This window comes from Balaenoptera borealis (assembly GCF_965194805.1).
Source record: "Balaenoptera borealis genome assembly, chromosome: 3".
NCBI lineage: Eukaryota > Metazoa > Chordata > Mammalia > Artiodactyla > Balaenopteridae > Balaenoptera > Balaenoptera borealis.
In genome coordinates, this window is record NC_138866.1 from 29,260,950 (window position 1) to 29,280,573 (window position 19,624).

Consider the following 19,624-nt stretch of genomic DNA (forward strand, 5'->3'; position numbering starts at 1 on the left):
TGTTGTTTCCCTCAGTTGCTAGCTTGATGCCTCGCATGGGGCAGAAATGGAACACCTGTTTCTTGAATAAACCAAGGAAAGAACTAGTTACTGCAGAGAGATGAGAATTCAGTATTCTGATTTTTTTTTTTTTTTTTTGGTCGCTGTCTTTTCCATGTCACCATCCAGGGTTCTGTGTATTTTATACCAAAGCCCCTGGAAACTAGTTTCACTGGAGTAGTGAAACGGCATCTCTTTATTAATGGAATGGATTCACTGAGTAGAGGCAGGTTCAACTACCTTTGTGTCATCCCCATCCCACATTCCTGTGTGTCATCCCCGGTCCCACATTCCTGTGTGTCATCCCCTGTCCCGCATTCCTGTGTGTCATCCCCTATCCTTGGTGTTTTCTCATGCCCCACCCCCCGACTGCTTCCTCTACGTTCTGCCTCCTTATTGAAAAAAAAAAAACCCAAAAAACCAACCTCCCGACTCCTTCCCCCAATACTCTTTATCAATTCCAATGAAAGAAGTCCTTGTACTTAGATAATTACGTGGAAAAAAAAAATCCTGCCCTCAGATAAATGTGAAAGGGTACTGGCGTGGGCGGTTTTCAGTCTTTATTTAATTAGGGATTTTGTGGATTGTTATTGTTTTGTTGTTGTTCTTGTGGGATGGTGTCCAGTATCCCAGTGTTCACGCAATGTCTTGACTTTACTATCGCTTCTCCTAGGATAATTATAGGTTGGCATAATGTAGCTATTGTTCTGTTCCACAAAGAAGCACTGTCATAGAGTGATGGGATGGGGCTGGGGGGGCGTGCAGTGTGGATCTAGAAGGAGGATCTTTGTGCTTGTGTGAGTGTGTATGTCCTGGACAGCCATGCTGCATCTTGAATTATTTTTCTTATGCCATTCTTTGGATCCCTAGCCACCTGTGCCCTATTCCCCCAGTTGTTCATCCCTTATTTTCTTCACCAAGTTCCCATCTTTGGCCTCTCTATACTCTTCCCTCCTGGGGTGATCACTGGGCCTAGTTTGAGGACTTCAGCTAGAGATGCTGAGCTGGGGTGTTGAAGGAAGTGTTTAAAATTGTTTCAGTGCCATCTCCAAATACAGTTGTATTCTGAGGCACTAGGGGTTAGGACGTCAGCATATGAATTTGGACCTAATTCAGCTCATAGCACCCTTAGAATCAAGTATTGAAATAAACTGAATTTAGAACTAGATCTTTGAATTGTTGTTTCAAGGAAAAAACATCATGTTTAATCACACTGCTTTTACTTAAAATATTTGTAATTAATCATATTTTAGTGAGAGTGAAATGGTTATTTTACCTTCCTCTTACATATTTAATTTTTAAGAAAAATAATAAAATGATTTTTAAAATAAAAAAAAATTGTTTCAATGAAGTTATTTGCCTGAGTCTGACGGCTCAAGGGCTCGTGGTATTGCAGATGACCTCAGACGTCATCCAGGCCAACCCCTTTCACTGGACATCTGAGTTGTTCAGAGCCCTTGCACTACAAAGCTCATGTTACTTTCTGGGACATATTGGATAACTGGGCATTCATCCACTCATTCAGCATAAGCTTACCGAGTGTTTGCCATGAGGCTAGGTCCTGGGCTAGACGGTGGGTATATAGTGATGAGAAGAAAAGGGCACCAATCCTGCCCTCGTGGAGCTTCCACTCCAGGTGCCCATGTAGGCAGGTGAAAGATTTGCAGGTGTTGTTAGGCCCACTCAACCCTTATGGAATCCAGGGTTGGGGGACATGCTGGCCTTGTCTCTTATTATTTTTTTTTTTAAATTTATTTATTTATTGATTTTTGGCTGTGTTGGGTCTTTGTTGCTGCGCGTGGGCTTCCCCCAGTTGCGGCGAGGGGGGGCCACTCTTTGTTGTGGTGCGCGCGGGCTTTTTTTTTTATTGCGGTGGCTTCTCTTGTTGCGGAGCACGGGCTCCAGGCGTGCAGGCTTCAGTAGTTGTGCACGTGGGCTCAGTAGTTGTGGCTTGCGGGCTCTAGAGCGCAGGCTCAGTAGTTGTGGCGCACGGGCCCAGCCGCTCCGCGGCATATGGGATCCTCCCAGACCAGGGCTCGAACCCGTGTCCCCTGCACTGGCAGGCGGACTCCCAACCACTGCGCCACCAGGGAAGTCCTGGCCTTGTCTCTTGAAGCTAGAAGTTAGGACCAGATCTTCATGGCCCATGTGTCAGCCATTGCCAGACAACACCTTTCTTTCTTTCTCTTTTTTTTGATTTTTTATTAAGGGTAGTGAGATCTCTTAGACTGAGATCTCCCTTGGAGATTTTTAGGGTAATACCTGTCTCACATTTCTCCTTCTCTCCCACCTCCCCCTCTCACCAGACTCTTCTGCACTGGGGCTGGTAGTTATGTGTAGAAATGTTTTGGATTCTAGCCATAAGCAGTTTTTTTGACCAAGCACCATTGGCATCTGAATGGGATGACTACCTATGTTACCATGAACCTCAGAGGCCATGGCCTTCACAGTTCACCCTTAAAGAAGCAAAGGTAGGCTTCACTGAAGCCAGGCGACATGAGAGCCACTGGGCTGAGATTCTGTAAACAAGCGTTGAAGGAGAGAAGATCTTTTCTATCCTTGGAAGGAACCTGCCTCAGTTTTGCCACCTGGAAAGGCAAATGTTATACTAAAAATTTATGTTCTTTATCTAACACTCAAATTTAACTGGGAATCCTTATTTTATCTGGTGACCTTACAGGGCAGGGTAGGTAGAAAGGTGGGCATTGGGCAGGTACCCTGCATCCCCACAGGGCTGATGGTGGCAGGATGCAGTTATTGGAGTGCCAAGGTCCCGAAGGATGATGTGACAGTTCCCCATGAACAGGGTAGCGAACGAGACAGATCAGAGGACAGGAGACTGAAAATCTCTGCCATTTGGAGAAATCACCATGGAGGAATTATACTCTCATGAACCAACAGAAAAGAGTGGTCTTTAGCCTTGCTTCTCACCCAGTTGTATCTGAAAATACATTCTGTAAAATAAACAAATGTATTCCCTTTGTGTATATTTTAAAAAGAATCCGAATTCTTTCCTCCTGATGAATTAAAACAAACACCCAGGGCTGAAAGTCCATGTGCTCAGGGGCAATCAAAAGTGTGTCTCGGGCTTCCCTGGTGGCGCAGTGGTTAAGAATCTGCCTGCCAATGCAGGGGACACGGGTTTGAGCCCTGGTCTGGGAAGATCCCACATGCTGTGGAGCAACTAAGCCCGTGAGCCACAACTACTGAGCCTGTGCTCCACAACAAGAGAGGCCACGATAGTGAGAGGGCCGCGCACCGCGATGAAGAGTGGCCCCCACTCGCCGCAACTGGAGAAAGCCCTAGCACAGAATCGAAGACCCAACACAGCCAAAAATAAATAAATAAATAAATAAAAATTAAAAAAAAAAAAAAGAAAAAAAAAGTATGTCTCAGGCCTGGGGCTGCTTGGGGGCGTGTGCCTTGAGGTGTGTGCTGATGCGAGGGGTTGGGGGCTCAGCACCTTTGTGCCCAATCCCGGAAGTTAACTCTGAACTTTGATTTCTACATGACTCTCAAAAGCATAATGTATGAACACTGGGCAAGTCCTTGGAGATCAGCCAATCTGAGAACCAGGAACACTCAGAACTGACCAGCTGTGAGGGGTCTCACTCTACAGATGAGGAAACTGAAGCCCAGAAAACTTAGTGATGAACTTCACACCCAAAGCAACAGAGCAGGATGAGATCCAGGTCTCCTGACTCCCAGGTTGTATGTGTTTTACTGTGACTGTATACTCACTGGTCTTGTAGTCTCTCTCAAATACAAGCATATTGAGGGCAGAGACCGTGTGCCTCGTCTGTTTCATAGTGTCCCAGGGGGCCAATGACGGTCCTGCACACCAGCTGTTCCTGCACACCAGCTGTTCCTGTTAGCCACAGGCAATGGCACATTTGTTTACTGGTACCCACATGCTGCCATTTGTTGGTGCCATTCCCTTTGCTCCTCTGTGGCAATTTATTTTACATGGCTCGTTCGATGCTTGTGATTCCTGGGCTCTGGGACTGAGTCATCCTGAAGGTGGATACCTGGCAGGGATGGTATACACCATCAGGGGTTATTCCCGAGGAAACTAGTACTTCTTACCCCCCAGCAGCTACCCTTCTTTTATGTCCTTGGACTAGTTATGTGTGTAGCTCTATTTTCTCCCGCTCTTGTAAGTGGTCATTTCCTGGCTGTAAGGAGAGATGAAGCGCAGAGCCTCACGTTTTGTGTTTGTGCCTCACCTTTGTGGTGGCTTACCCAGCACGACTGTGCCTTGTCCAGGTGCGTTGAGTATGGGCGCTGCTTTCCTGGTCTGTCCCCGCTGGGCGTCCACGTCCCAAGCACAGAGACAGCTGAACCTACCTGGTTATGGGATCAGCCCTCAGTAATCCCTGGAAAGATTCTTTTGCTCGGAACTTTGAGATGACTTCACAAAGACAATTCAAGGGGGACTATGGTTCATAGTGGAGTGAATGGTATGTGGTTTCCTAAGTGATTGCCTGTGAGCACACACAACCACAGTGAGTGGTTCACAGTGTGGTTCTGTGTGAATCACCAGTTACCTCCCTGAGGTCATGGTGATGCCTTCGGCCAGGGGGCAGAGGAACAGGCCTTGTCCTTGCTCTGAGCCTTATCTCTCTAGCTGCTATCTCTCTCTCTTTTTTTTTTCTTAGTTCTTTGAGCCACTTAGTGTCCCTCCATAGCCACCCTGGACTCCTCATATCTTTGCTTCAAGGCCCGAGCCTCACAGATACATTTGTGGACGTCTGCCTGCAATGACTCCAAGTCCAGACACCAAAGCACAGCGCCCGCATCCTCAGTAACTCTTTCTGTTTGTGTGGCTGCTGCCCAGATCTGAGTAGATGCTGAGGATTGAGGAGAGGCCACTGCCTTGGGCCAGTTTTTCATGTGATGTAGCTGCCCGTGAATGCCAGGAATGGTTCCTTCTTGTGCCGCAGTATCGGTGGGATTATGTTAACCACCCTGGCTTGGGAGGGAGGAGAATAACTGCGGGGTGAACGCTACCCAGAGAGTCTTGTCCCCTAGTGTTCCAAAGACAAAAGCCACATGGAATGAAGCACGTGGTTATTTCCTTTCCCGTATTATCAAGTGATCCCTGAATGCAGTGGCCTGAGGGTATTATTCTTTGTCTCATGCCTATTTGTAGGTAGGCTCAGTTTGCAAATACATAACCACTTGCTTGTCTGCCCATCTACCATCCATCCATCAATTCATCCATTGGTTGATTAACTGATCTATACATTCATCCATCCATCCATCCATCCATCCATCCATCCATCCATCCATCCATCCATCCATCCATTTAAGGAGACAAGGCAGGTAAAGTAAATGAGGAAAATGGGCTTGTTAAATACAATAGGGAGTGGTGGGGACTGTGGTGAGCTGGAGAGTGCAGTTTACTGAGCTGCCATATATAACATTCTCTGGCTCTGACCTCTCAGGTTTGATGTGTGGCACCTGATGGCCATAGTGAACCATCTTTATCTCAAAAGCGTTTGGGTTGGAGTGGCCTAGAGCTGTTTGGATGGGGCCCCTGGCCTCTTCTTCAGCCTTGTCTAGAGTGTCTTGGTAAAACCAGACTCTGGAATGTGCATCAGTCAGGGCTTTTAAAGGTTGCAAATGGCAAGAAACTCAACTCGAACTGCTTAAGCACAAAGAGAAATGTAGGGGCTCATGAAACTAAAAGTTCGGTAGTACATCTGCTTCATTTGGGCCTGGATCTAGGGGCTCACCTAGGTCATCTGGATTCCCTCCACCTCCCCTCTCTCTCAGTTCTGCTTTCCTCTACATCTCCTTTGCAGAGAGGTCTGCTTCATGGGGGTCTCCCAGCAGCTTCGGATATACAGTGTGTTAGCTTTTCCATACCAAGAGAAAGTAAGTGCCTCTTTCTCACAGCAATTCCAAGTCTGGCCCAAATTTGCCTGCCCTGGACCACATGTTCATTCATCTTTGAAGCAATCACTAAGGCCTGGGGATGTGGTTTTCTTACTGGCCAGGGCTGGGTCACAAGCCTCTCTCTAAAGTTGAGGGATGAAGTGGGGTTGATTTTACTCAACTGATGGTGGGGAAAGCTGGTTGCCTGGAGGAAATCGGAAGTGTTGTTACTGGAAGGAGGTGGAATGGCAGCTTGGCAGACAGATAACCCAAGCCCAGCACAGGGAGGATGGGTTGATGCACCGTCTCTGTGATCGAGACCCAGGACACTGAGCAGGACCAGAGCTGCCCACTCTTTCAGCCCTACCCGCCTGGCTTGAGTAGCGACCACCCCTGACCTCTGTCCAGCCCTCATCAGGCACAGGATGAGTGTAGCACAGGGCTTAGTGGGCACAGACTCTCTCTCCTCTATGCTCCGAGACGCTTGGGTCTAAGGAAACCTGACGCTCACCGCAGAACTATGACTTTCAAAGGTTTTGCAGTTTGGGAGAGGGCAGTAAACCAAGAGGGTCACAAAGTGCTCAGAGAACTCTGTGAACTTCCAACCTGGTCCTGCCATTGTAGGAGGGGTCGCCAAGACTTGTTTCAACAGTGCCTGACTTGGGCTTGGAACTCGGCTACACTGATCCCATGACTGGGCCCAAGGCAGGAACTGAGGCTGTTGGAAGAGCCCTACTTGGAATTTGGAGACTTTGATTTTCCACCCTGGGCAGAAGCTGCTGGAAGAAGAGTGGGACCAGGCTGTATCCTCAGCAGCTGGCAGCCCCTGGTGTGGCCTAGTGGGGACCCAGAGTTCTCTATTGGGACTTTGGTCCCAGAGAGTAAATCAGGCAGGTGTCAGGTTTGACCTTAGTCACATGGAATCCTCAGTGCCAGAAATACCACCTCTTGGATTGAGCAACAGTTTTCCCCTCACCATCAAGGATAATTTTAACTGTTTCCTACCTTGTTTTTGTTGTTGTTGAAAAGATGGCTACCAGAGAGCAAAATGTGGGAAGAAAGATAGAGAAAGGGTAAATGGAGCTTATAGAAGGATATATTTATAAAAGCACTTGAAACTGTCAATAAGTAAAACTCTGCTTATTAAGAAGTAGAATTATTGATGGCAAAAAGCACCGAAGAGCCTTCACACTCTATCTCATTTGCTACAACAACTCAGTGAGGGGATGACAGGGGAGGGTCATTTTCTTTTTAATATCTATTTTACAGAGGTAGAAATGGTAATTAAGAGAATTAGTAAAGTCTTGCAGTTATTGGAAAAGTTGAGTCTAGAACTCAAATCTCTAAACAACTAGTCTAGTTTTTTAATCACCGTACGCTACATTATAACTTCAGGTGAAACTTTCTTTTTCACTTGACTAAACTTGGTGAAAAAGAACATTGACTGAGAAGAAGAAAGGAAGTGGGTCTTTTTATTAGGTATCTCACAACCCAATTTGAGAATATTCCTTAAACCAAGGTATCTCAATAGAATTATGTGATCTGACATAGTTTCAACTTTCCAGCATGTCATTCATTAATTCACAGTTTTATTGATTTATTGATTCAATACTTTATTCATGAAGCAGTTACTATGTAACTGTTATATGCCAGGCCTTGTATTGGCTATTGAGGATGTAAAGATGAAAGAAACACTGGTTCCTATTAGTTTTGCTTCTTACCAAAACGCCCCAAGGCTTAGTGTCTTCAAAGAGCAACCATTTATTTTGCTTACTATTTTGTGGGTCAACAGCTTGATCTGGGCTCAGCTGGGTGGTTCTTCTGATCTTGGCTGGGCTCACTTATGTGTTTCTGGTCAGCTGCTGAGTAGGTTGTGGGCTGGCTGGAGTAGAAGAGCCTCAGCCAGGATGGCTTATCTCTGCTCCACATCTATATTCACCCTCCCGCAGGCTAACGCACTCTTGTTCACATGCCAAGCAACTAGGCAGGCTTCCAGGAGAGCAGGGTGGAAGCATGCAAGGCCTCCTGAGGCCTGGGCTTGGAACTGGCACAGCCTAGCTTCCATTGTATTCTACTGGCCAAGGCAAGTCAATGAGTGTATCCTAGCAGACTCTGCAGCTGCAGGAAGGCAACTTTACTTAGTGTCCGATCCAGGTGCTATGCTTAGTCCTATCCCCTACATGCCTTGCTTCTCACCTTACCCTGTTGGAAGACCTACCCTCTCTCCTTTTTCCTTTTCTCTAATTCTACCTACCTTTCAGATTCTACCTTCATAAAACCTTCTGGGGATGATTCTAGACTCACCTGACCTCTCAGTTCTTTTTATCAGCAACAGTATTTATAGATTACATTTAGCACTCACAGGGTATTTGAATTAGGGGCTGAAGATGTAAAGAATATCCCTGCTCCCAAAGAGGTCTACTTTCTAGGAAAACAGAAATAATAATAATAATAAGCAAAACCTACCTCATAGAGTTGTTGTAAGGATTAAATGAATTAATATGCAAAATGCCTCTCAAGGTGTCTAAAACATGGTAAGGGCTCCATAAATCCGACGTGCTGAGGGTTTTATGTGATATTTAACCATCCAACCATGTAAAAGGCAAATTTTCCTATCTCCTTTACAGATGAAGAAAGGGATGCTCAGATAAGTTATACAGTTTTCCTGAAGTCACGCAGCTAATTTAGCAGGAGATCTGAGATTCAAATTCTAAAACTCTTTTTAACCTCACTTGAGATACTTCAGTGAAGGAATCAAGTGACTCACAATGATGTTGTAAGATAAAGTCCTTTTTTCCTTGGGTCCTGGCCTCAGTTTTCCCATCTACAAAATGGGAAGGTAGAAAGATTCATAATGGGAACTGTTGACTGTAACCTGCAGCCCAAATTGATCACAATACAAACTAAAATAATACGCAATTATCTGTAAGAGAAAAAGACACATAGGGGAATGGAGTATGAGTTTGTGGAAGAGAAGAGTACTTGGGCCTCACACTCTTCTTTCTGCAGAAAGTAAACTGAGATCCCTGTTTCTGGACTATGTCCCGACTAGGAAATTCTGAGCATGAATTTAGGTCTTTGGGTGTCTCTGCTGGGGCCCCTCTGGCCTCATAGGGTCAGTCTGCGTTGGGCTGAGTGGCCCTTCTGCTTCCTAGGGCCTGACAGGGCCTGCTGGTATTTGCTGACAGTCAAGTAGTTCATGTCAAACTGGTTTATTTAGTGACTGGGCTGATAAGAGCAGAGTAACTGACCAATGGGGCTAGTGGGTAGCTCATTGATTGCCATTCACTAAGCATTTATTGTGAACCCAGCGTAGAGAGAAGGGTGTGTTTCATTCTTTATTCCTTATGATATAAGTGGTAAGTTAGTACATACTTCTAGTTGGGGAAATAGAAGCTGACACAGACACTGAGTAATGGAGCTAGGGCTGGGTGTCCAAAGCCCGTGCCCTTAGGCACCATATGCCTTCCACTTTGATTAGATTTTTTTCTCAAAGTAGGACATCTTCAATATTCTTTTTATTTTTATTATTTATTAATTTATTTTAAAATTGAACTATAGTTGATGTACAATAGTGTGTAAGTTTCAGGTGTACACCTTCAATATTCTTGAGTTTAGGGAGGAACCTTACTCTTCACAGTCTCACTGTTGCTGTAACAGTTCTCCAGTGCCCTTTGCAGCAGAACCCACCTTTGGCGGACAGACTAGGGGCCCCTCAAAGATGTCCACACCCTAACCCCTGGGACCTGTGAATATGGGGAAAGAGACTTTGCAGATGTGATTAAATTAAGGACTTTGAGATGGGGAAGTTATCCTGGATTATGTGGGTGGTCCCGATGCAGTCACAGGGGTCCTTGTAGAGGGAAGCAGGAGGGTCAGAGTCAGAGATGGTGATGTGACAGGGGAAGCAGAAATCAAAGTGGTGCCGTGGAGGGAGGAGCCACAGACCAAGGAATGCGGGCGGCCTCTAGAAGGTGGAAAGGGCAAGGAAACAGATTCTCCCCTAGAGCCTCCAGAGGGAGCACAGCCCTGACTACACCTCGATTTTAACCCTCTAGGACTCATTTCAGACTTCTGACCTCCAGAACTGTCAGATATAAATTTGTGTTTTCTTATGGCACTAAGTTGTCATCATTTGTTCTGACCTCCAGAACTGTCAGATATAAATTTGTGTTTTCTTATGGCACTAAGTTGTCATCATTTGTTACATCCAGCAGCAATAGGAAACCACTGCACCACCTTTCCACATGTCCTGTTGAATATTCCAAAGTTCCAACCTGCTAAGGCCTTTTCCTCTTTTGTGACCAAGTGCGCTTTAAGCAAAGGGGATAGAAGCCCTTGACCCACCACTGAGAAGATCTGTGCTATGAGTTAGGTTCCTGCTGGTGCGGATGGTTTGTACTGAATCAACCACCCACTCATGGTTGAGCTTCTGAGCACTGATCCTATTGGCTAGACAGCTGACTGGTGGTGGAGGTGCTATCTGAGCCAGTGGCATTGAGCTATTTTATTTTTTAATACATTCTGCTGCTCTTCATCCTTGTGGACAGAGAGCCTAGTGGAACAGACAGTCCTGTCTGAGAGTGACGCCAGCTGTCTTTTCTGCCACTGGTGGTAGCAGCGAGTGGAGGTGAGAACCCAACTCATAGTAACAACAGCTAATATTTACTCATTGCTCGCAGTGAGGTTATCTCATCTGTTCTCAGTGATCTACGAAGACGGTCCTATTATCCCCATTTTACAGATGACGAAAGTGAAGCTCAAGTCAACAAGTCAGACAACGAATACATGAGGAGCCGGGACTCAAACCTGGCCTCCTAATGCCAGCGCCCAGCCCTTCACTGAAATGCTTTGCTGCCTCTCAGTGGGGTGGCATGCATGGAGTAGGCACTTCTGACACACTTACTGGCTCAGTGAGTGAATGGCTGTCACTCAGATAGGCCAGGAGCAGCTTTGTGAACCCCCATCCAGGAGTGGCAGGGTAGACTGAGGGGCTGCCAGGAAACCCAGCTGGACAGAGAGGAATTTACTCCTGCTGGTGCAAAGATAACATGGAGCTGGCTATCTCACTTAGCATCTTGTTCCTGGACTTGTGGGCGGGCCCAACTAAATTCTTGTTGAATTTGCTGGTGTCTTCTCTCCAACAGAGCTCCAGGCACCAAGCAGGAGGTGGGGATGGTGATCTCTCAAGGTCTCCCTTTTCCTGGGGCTTCTCTCACCCCATCTTTGGGTGCTCCAAAGGGCCCAACTAGGGTGGGAGTTGGGTGTGGGCTTATTAATTTCCTTTCTTCCTCCCTGAATATGGAAGAGAGATGGGAGGAGAGTGATGGTGGATTTAAACTTAGTGTGAAGCTGTCGGGGGAACCCACATGGCTTTTGCCTGCTTAGAAATTACCTATGTCCCTAATAGATTGCCAGCTTGTGTGGGTGCTTCCTCCCTTTTGCTTTCTTTTATGTCTTGCTTTTGTGAGAGAGAGTTTACCACTGATGAACCTCATGGCAGATAATGAATAGAAGGCAAGTGACCCCAGCTGTCTCTGCCCCTCCTACCATCCCCAGGAATGTCTTGTCAGCCATAGTGGTCTTCTTTGCCCAGCCAGTTCCTATGGGCCGCTGCTGCTTCATTAAATTGCCTCATGACTGCTGTCTGACAGTTTTGGTTTCCTTCCTCTCCAAATCTCCCTCAACTTATTACTTCATTTGCAGCACTGGTCAGAGCAAGGCAATTCTATTGATTTTCCTTCTTTTGTTCTCAGTTTCTCTGTATATTAATTGGGTCTAATCATGTTTGCCATTCTCCTATCTTTAGGGGAGATTAAATTGTTGGTGTTTAAAGGGAAGGGCAGGGAGTGTTTTTGATTAGAGTGAGAGTATTCAAATTACAGTAGTACACAGATTTAGAACAAGTTTTGTGTGTTTCAATATATATATATTTTTAAAAGGACATTTTCTGTTCTGGATGTTTTCCAAACAGTCTATAAAATGCTGCGGGAGCCATTCACCTAGAGACGTCACATCAATGATTTCAGATTTGGAGGGACTGGGGGAGAGGAGATTCAGGACGGCTCTGGAGATTTGGGCCCCATCTCACGCTGGGTCACTGGAAATGGCTTCTGCTAATTGGACCTTGTCCTGTCAGGACACATCAGACAGGGCCACGGCGACACCCGAGCTTGGTGGGGGTGGAATGGTCTGGAGGAGCAGGTGTCACTGCTGCCGGGTCCTGGGAGTGCTTTGTTACTCTGGGGAACGAGCAGGCCAGCAGTCATGTGGACCGAGGTCAGGAGGCTGTGCCGAGCTGGGTTCTCCAGGAGCCCAGCAGCCAGGACCGAAGCGTGGACTATTTTGGGCTGTGTGGTGACAGAGCTGGTGTGTATGTGTGTGTGTGTGTGTGTGTGCATCCTCATGAGTGCGTGTCCTCCAAAAAATCACTCCCAAGACCAAAAATGTGTTTTTTTGCCATTGCCTTCCAAAAAACAAACAAAGTCTTTAGTCCCTGAATTGGGGGAATGGGGAATATCAGGTCCCACAGCAAGGAGACTTCCTCCCTTTTTGTTTCCACCTGGTCCCTCCACCTTCCCCTTCACAGTTGCCTCATGACTGTCCAGGGCAGGGGCGTGGAAGGTCTGAGCCTGCGTCGGGTTTTGTTGAAATGCTGGTGCCCCAGGACGAGCACACAGCTTCCTGCTGGCTCTGCAGGTTCCCGACCCCCGGCTGGTCAGTGCTCGCTGTGGCCAAGCGATGCCATGCCCCTTGGACAAAGTGATTCCAGGCAGCACGGGGCCCTCCACACCCTTCCCTAGCCCATACCCCACTCCACCCGACTCCCGTCTGGCCATGGGCGGCCAGTGACTCTGAGCTGCCTGCCTGGACTGGGTTCGAGTCTGTGGCGCTCCTGCGGAGTGAAGCGCTGGGCTGTGAGAACGCGTGGACTGGTGGGAAGTTAAAGTCTGTGGCCTCGGACTGACCTGTATTCTAATCCCAGCTCTACCACTTAGTAGCTTTGGTTAAATGCTCTGTCCTCTTTGAGCTGCAGTTTCCTCATCTGTTGATTTTAGGGCGAACGTCTGCACATGGCAGCTGAGTTCTGTACCTGTCGCACTGTGGTGGCCCGACAAGTGGTACTGTGATCACTGAAGTTGGGAGGTTGGCTTTGTTTGAGTTACTGGTGCATCATCTGCAGGGTCCCCAACAGCCTGCCCAGGAGAAGCCTGAGCCCAGCAAAGGAGAACCCTACCCTGGACCCGATAACCTCTGCTTTCGTTCTTGTCCCAGGCAACAGCTTGTTGTGGTCCTTGCAGGGCTGCCCTGGAGCGCCCCTTTCCCCCCAGTATTGCCTCAGTGGTTGGCAAAGAGCAGAGGCTGCCAGGAAAACCTTCCAGCCAGCAAGTCAACGTTTATTTATAGGTCTTGGAGGGAGACAGCCCCCAGGCCGTGAGGAAGGGCCTGGCGGGGGCAGCCGCAGTGAGCAGGGGCAGCAGAGGGGGCAGTGGCCATGGCGGGGGGACTGGAGGAGGAGGCGTTTCTGTGTTTCAGGGTTCCAGCAGAAAGCCGCAGACTGCCCCGGAGGAAACGAGGAGTGTTTAATAAGATGGCTATTTATGAAAATGCGGACAGGGAAGCATACAAGGGGATGGCAGCACCCCAGGACGAGGTCAAGGGGAGAGGGGAAGGTCACTGGGATGGCAGTGGGTAGCTGTGTGGAGAGGGCTGCCCGACAGGAGCTGGGACCTTCAGTAGATGTTGCAGCCACCCCACAGTGACCCAGTGAGGAGGCGACTGGGGGAATTAAGCACCCCATCTCACTCTTTTCCTTCTCTCTGATCTGCTGCTGGCCCAGGCCACCAGAAGCAGAGGGGAGGGAGCAAGTGGCTGACCATACAGGACTCCTGGGGGGACTCAGCCCGAAGAAGTATGGCAGAGAGAACCTAGAAGGGCCAATGCAAGACACTCAGGAGGCAGACAGAACGGGGACTGAACTCACCCTGCTTCTGTGTGGTCTTGGGTGAATGTGTGACCTTGCTAAGCCTCAGTTTCCTCATCTGTAAAATGGGAATGGTAAAGACATTCTCTGTCTCATAGTGGGATACAATGAAATACTAAGTGCTCAGCAAGATTCCTGGTACACTGTAAAGGCTCAATAAATGAAAATTGAACAGATCGGAGGGTTTACATGAAAGTGTCCAACTGAGCAGCCGCCATGTGTTCCGTAAGGCCCAGTGGTATATCATTTATCCAGTGCCTACGGGATATCTATCGAGTGCCTCCTCTCTGCCAGGTACCCAGTCTTAGGCACTGGGAATACTGGGGTGAACAAACCAGACCAGCCTTTCTCCCCGGGAGCTGACGTATCTAGTGGGGGGAAGACAGGTAGCAAGTAAATATAAATAAAATAAGTTTTGATAGTTGGCAAGGTGCTGAAAAGGCCATAAACCAGAGAGGTGGGTTAAGAACGGGTGCTGTGGGTCGGGAATTCGGGGAGGGCCTTTCTGAGGGGGTGGGCTGAGCGCAGCAGGAAGAGCAGAGGCAGCCGGCCCTGTGGCGGTGAAGAGAGGGTGCCTGTAGAGGGAGCTGCAGGTGCAAAGGCCCTGAGCGCGGAGGAGGTTGGTGTCTCTGGGGCAGGCAGGCGGCTGGAGCCGAGCGTGGGGCGAATAATGGCGTCTCCCTGCAGGGTGGACGGGCGGACGGGCACCTACACATGTGCAACTACACATGCGCAACGACAGTTAGCTGATGGCTGTTCTTATTATCACTTTAAGAAAAATTATTATTTTAGAAAAGAGTAGCGTAAATAAGTGGGTAGACACAGTATAAAATGTTCCGATGGATCGGCAAACATTTACTGTCAAGGCAGCGTGAGTGGAATGCTGAAGAGCGGAGACTCTGAGACAGATGGCCTGCTCACATCCTGACTCGGCCACTCCCTAGGTTATCTTGGGCTCATGACTTAAGCTGTCTGAGCCCCAGTGTCCTCACCTGAATGATGGGGGATAGGAAGAGCATCTCTCTCATGGGGCCATTGTGCAGATGAAATGCATCTCTATTTCTTTTTTTTTTTTTAATATTTTTTATTAAATTTGATTTCGTCTGTGTTTTGCACTTTTTATTATTATTTTTAAATTAATTAATTTTTATTTTTGGCTGCGTTGGGTCTTTGTTTCTGCACGCGGGCTTTCTCTAGTTGAGGCGAGCGGGGGCTACTCTTCGTTGCGGTGCGCGGGCCTCTCATTGCGGTGGCTCCTCTTGTTGCAGACCACGGGCTCTAAGCGCACGGGCTTCAGGAGTTGTGGCTCGCGGGCTGTAGAGCGCAGGCTCAGTAGTTGTGGCGCACGGGCTTAGTTACTCCGCGTCATGTGGGATCTTCCCGGACCAGGGCTCGAACCTGTGTCCCCTGCATTGGCAGGTGGATTTTTAACCACTGCGCCACCAGGGAAGTCCGTATCACTATTTCTAAAGCTCTTAGAACAGTGCCTGGCCCGGTCAGTGGTACTGCTGAGGCTCAGGAGCAGATGCTGGCACAAGGGGGCTTGAACCAAGGCCTGCTCTCAGGAGCTCACAGTTGGGGCTGGGACATGTGTTTATAGAGACCCCGGCCCCCCAAGGCAGCATGTGATGGTTACTGCATAAATGGCCAGACCATTACTGGAGGGAGCCATCATCGGAGGGCTGGGGGTGGGGACAGAAGGCTTTGAGGAGGGATGTGAAGACAAAAAAAAAAAAAAAAAAAAATTAATGCTAACCAGATCTGCTGGCATCAGTCAACTGAAGACAAAAATATTTAAGTCAGTCTGCCCCAAAACATTGCTTCTACTTTTCCTGTGTAGCCTTTTGCTGCATCCCCTGGCCCGGCCTCAACTTATCTCTCACGTCTATCAACACGGGACAGCCCACCAACCTCCTCGGTCAGCTCCAGTGAGCCTTTAAATCTGCTGGAAGTTGTTGAGACACTTCTACCCTCAACTTCCCCCAGGCCAGAGAGGCGAGGAAAGGTTAGAGGTCAGAGGACTGGAGCTAGGGAGCTGGGAGGGCTGGGTAGAGGTGGAGGGCAGGGTGGGTGGAATTAACCAGAACCCTGTGTTGTCTGGCAACTGGCAGATTCTTCTGGTAAGATAAGTGGAACCCTCTGCAAGGTAATTATTAGAGAGCATAAATTCCCCAGATAACCTGTCCTCAGAAGAGATATTGATGACTGTGGGGCAGACAGGTGCTCCAGGTTGCTCCCTTTCTGCAATATTGACTCCTGTCCCCGGCCTCCTCCTCCCCCTCCTCTTCCTCCTCTGTTGCCTTTTCTCTAATCAACTGCCCTGCCCGTCCTTCTTCCCCCACAGACGTCAGCCTCTGGCTCAAGGTGGCTCTTCTGGACCTTTCTTTCTTTTCACTTGCCTCTTAGCTCGCTTAATGACGGAGTTCCCAGAACACAGCACGGCCACGTGCATCCCTGGGGTTGAGCAGGATTGGTGGACGAGGTGCAGCCCCCGTGGGAAGGAGTTTCTAAGAAGAAAAGGAGGCTCTGAGCTTCGCTTGGGTCCAGGTCCCCAGAACGAGTCAGGGTTGGGCTCAGTGAAGGGCCTGGACTGGACCTGGTCCTGGGGATTGTAGATCAGGTACTTAGCAGTGCAGGCAGGTGGTAAGTACCTGTTGGTACATCGCTGCTTTTACAGTACTTTCTGAAGCCCCCTCTTCTCTCCAGGGCTGATATTCTCTAAATATTTATTTAACAAATATAAGAAGAGGCAAAGGGCTGACTGAGGGGCCACCAGAGAAGCCGGGTCACTGGAGGCAACCTCTCCTTTCTTGTCCCAAACAATTCACTTCTGGCCCCTGACTTGCACCCCAATTCTTGACCGAACTGGACATGTCTTCCTTAGAAGCCCATTTCCTGCCATCACTGACCATGTTCTGGGTGGGGGGATCTCACTGTTCTCTGACTCTAAACAGCTTATCAGTAGGGTGACCTGATCATTTATCAGCCAAGCAGAGGCACTTCTGAGAGGGAAAGCATGAGTTATTAGCAGTTATGCCAGGACCTCGATGGGAACCAGGACTGTTCCACACAGACCGGGTCCTACTTCTTGAAGTTCTCTGCCTGAGGTAATGCTGGTAAATATAAGCCTCTCCAGCTTTCTACATTCCTGGTGGTGTTTTAGTATGACTTAGAGATTGGACCCAGGGTGCTGCCTGGCTGACCTGCCTTGTCCCTTAGTTTGGCTCTGTCCATATTCCATCATTTGGAATATGTGAGGATGATTCTCTCCATTTGACAGATGGGAGCCCAGGGCTCAGAGAGGTTGAGAGACTTGCCTACCCACAGTGATTAAGTTCCAACTCCGACCTAGAACGGAGGTCCAGCCTTGATTCCCACCTCAGCCTATCAGGGGCCAAGCACCATCCCTCTGTTCCATGGGATGGACCATCCTCATCAAAACAGCCAAGGGCTGGGATGCTTCTGTCAGTCTTATGCTGATCCTGACCACTTTCTGGAGAAGAGAGAGATGGATGAGAGAGGCAGGGAAGCACCAGGGGCAGAAGAAGCATAAATGAGAGTCTCTGCTGTGCCTGGTTTTTCCTGACGATTTTATTCAGAGTGAGGGGGGGCGAGTGGGTTTTAACACCTCCTCTTTGACAGAGAGCACCCCAGGGAGGGGCACGGCTCTCAATTCCCCCACTGCCTCAGCAATAGTCGTTAACTCATCAGGAGGAAATGAGGTCCGTGCAATTGTATGAAGCATCATTTTGCCCATTGGCCGAGAGTATTTCCTAAGTGAAAAAGGGCTTTCAAGGGAAGCTAGAAAAAAATGTTCAGTGATGAGTTTTACTTGCTGTGGTTAATGATAATTATTAAATAGGTAGGGTGAGCTAGTGCTTGTTTTCCTTATTATTAGCTGTATTTATGGGTTTTTATTAAGTTGTACCCAGCTGGGATAATTGTAAAACTATCTGCTTAAGACTCTTTGGCCTCCCATTCTATTTTCTTTCATTCCAAAGGTGGAGTCTTTTCATTATTCAAGGCTTATACTGTAAACCAGGAGTTGGCAAACTTTTTCTGTAAAGATCCAGAAGGTAAATATTTCAGGCTTTGCAGGCCGTGCGATCTCCATTGGAGCCACTCAGTTCTACCACAATAGCATGAAAGTGGCCATAGTCAATACATAAATGAATAGGTGTGACTGTCTTCCAATTACACTTTATTTATAGAAATTCACGGTGGGCTAGATTTGGCCCAGGGACTGCAGTTTGCGGACCCCTACTGTAAACAGTGGAGAAGTCCCTGAGCTGGGAGCCTGGAGGCTGAGGACTGACTCTCAGCCCTGCCCGTGTGTGACTGGAGGAAGTCACCTCCCCTTTCTGGTTGTTGGTTTTCCTTGCAGTACAACAAAGGCATCAGACCAGATGGTCTCTAACGCTCTGGGGTTCTTAACTCTGACCCTAGTTTATGATAACCTGGCATCTTTCTTTTCCTCCCTTCAGTAGATGTTCAGACCCACAGGGCCTCTCAGAGCCCATCACCACTTGTCCACCTTCGGGATGGCTGTGGTTTCTAAACTACACCATGACATTTTGTCTTTCTCTGATGGTATCTTCTCAGGCAGCCCCGTAACCAACCTACTTCTTGAGTTACTGAGGATGACTCTGTGACTGGAAAGTTTACCTCTGGACTGTTTGGCAGTTTGGGAAACTGAGGCCCCAAAAAGAGAAGTAGCTAAGATTACCCAGCAAATCGGTGATGCTCTTAGAGAAACCAGGTGCCTCCAAAAAAAGAAGTATTGTTCAGGTCATTCCAGTTCTGGAGGCTCAACTCACCATGAAAGGGCGGTGGTATCCCTGTGGGAGGTTGATAGTGTAGCAGCCAAGAGCAAGACTGAAATTGCCTGGGCTTCTGTCTTCACAGTGCCACTTAGAACCCTAGGCACGTCGCTTAAAACTCTGAGCCTCAGTTTCCTAATCTGGGAAATAGGGGGAAATAGAAGGATGGGGTTGTTGTGAGGATGAAATGAGATTATACGTGTAAAGTGCTGAGCACAGTACCTGGCACACATAGTAAGTGCCCAACAAATGGAAACCTTGCCACTATGATTTTTATGATCATTATCATTTTGTCATCCTTCTGTAAATGTGTTGAGGGTGCCTCGTCCTCATTTTTATACCAGACTCATCTTCACCTTTTGGGTTGGAAATGTGGGCTGAATGCTTTTCTCCTGTTCTGTATGTTAAGTGACTCTTGATGAGGTGGAAAGACTGGGGGAAGAAGATGAGAAAAGGCATGGGAGGGGAGGAAGGAAGGGAGGGAGGGAGGGAGGGAGGAAGGAAAGATGGAAGGAAGGAAAGGAGGGAGGAAGGGAGGGAGGGAGGAAGGAAAGATGGAAGGAAGGAAGGGGACTTGGGAAAACAGGTCCATGAGGAAAGGAGAATCAGGTTCTAAATCCAGTCATGTTTCCTAATAGTTGTTGGGATGGGAAGAAAAATAGACCTCCTTTAAGCAGTGTGGAGGTTTTGGTATCCTTTGTCATTATCCTGGGATGTAGCGGTTATGAGGGCAGATTTAGGTATTTCTAGAGTGTACTCACCTTTCAGTTTTGATCTTGAGTTTTCAAGACAGTTCTACCTTTTCCACCAGAGAATTTAAATTTGGAGACATGACCAGCCTCTTGGTTAGCCTGGCTTTGTTCTGTCTTTATTAAAAGGTTTACAAGTATGTGCCTCCAAA

At 48.0% G+C, this 19,624-nt stretch overlaps 1 protein-coding gene and 1 long non-coding RNA gene across 11 annotated transcripts in view; one reads left to right on the plus strand and one right to left on the minus strand.

Moving 5' to 3' along the window:
- DPF3 (double PHD fingers 3) overlaps positions 1-19,624 on the plus strand; it is a 277,931-nt gene that overhangs the window by 97,960 nt on the left and 160,347 nt on the right. The gene's annotated exons all lie outside the window — the stretch shown is intronic.
- LOC309625200 lies at positions 9,265-19,137 on the minus strand. Its single transcript, XR_014242383.1, has 2 exons — positions 10,065-19,137; positions 9,265-9,998 (listed from the first exon to the last, which is right to left on the minus strand). It is a non-coding gene; the product is annotated as an uncharacterized lncRNA (long non-coding RNA).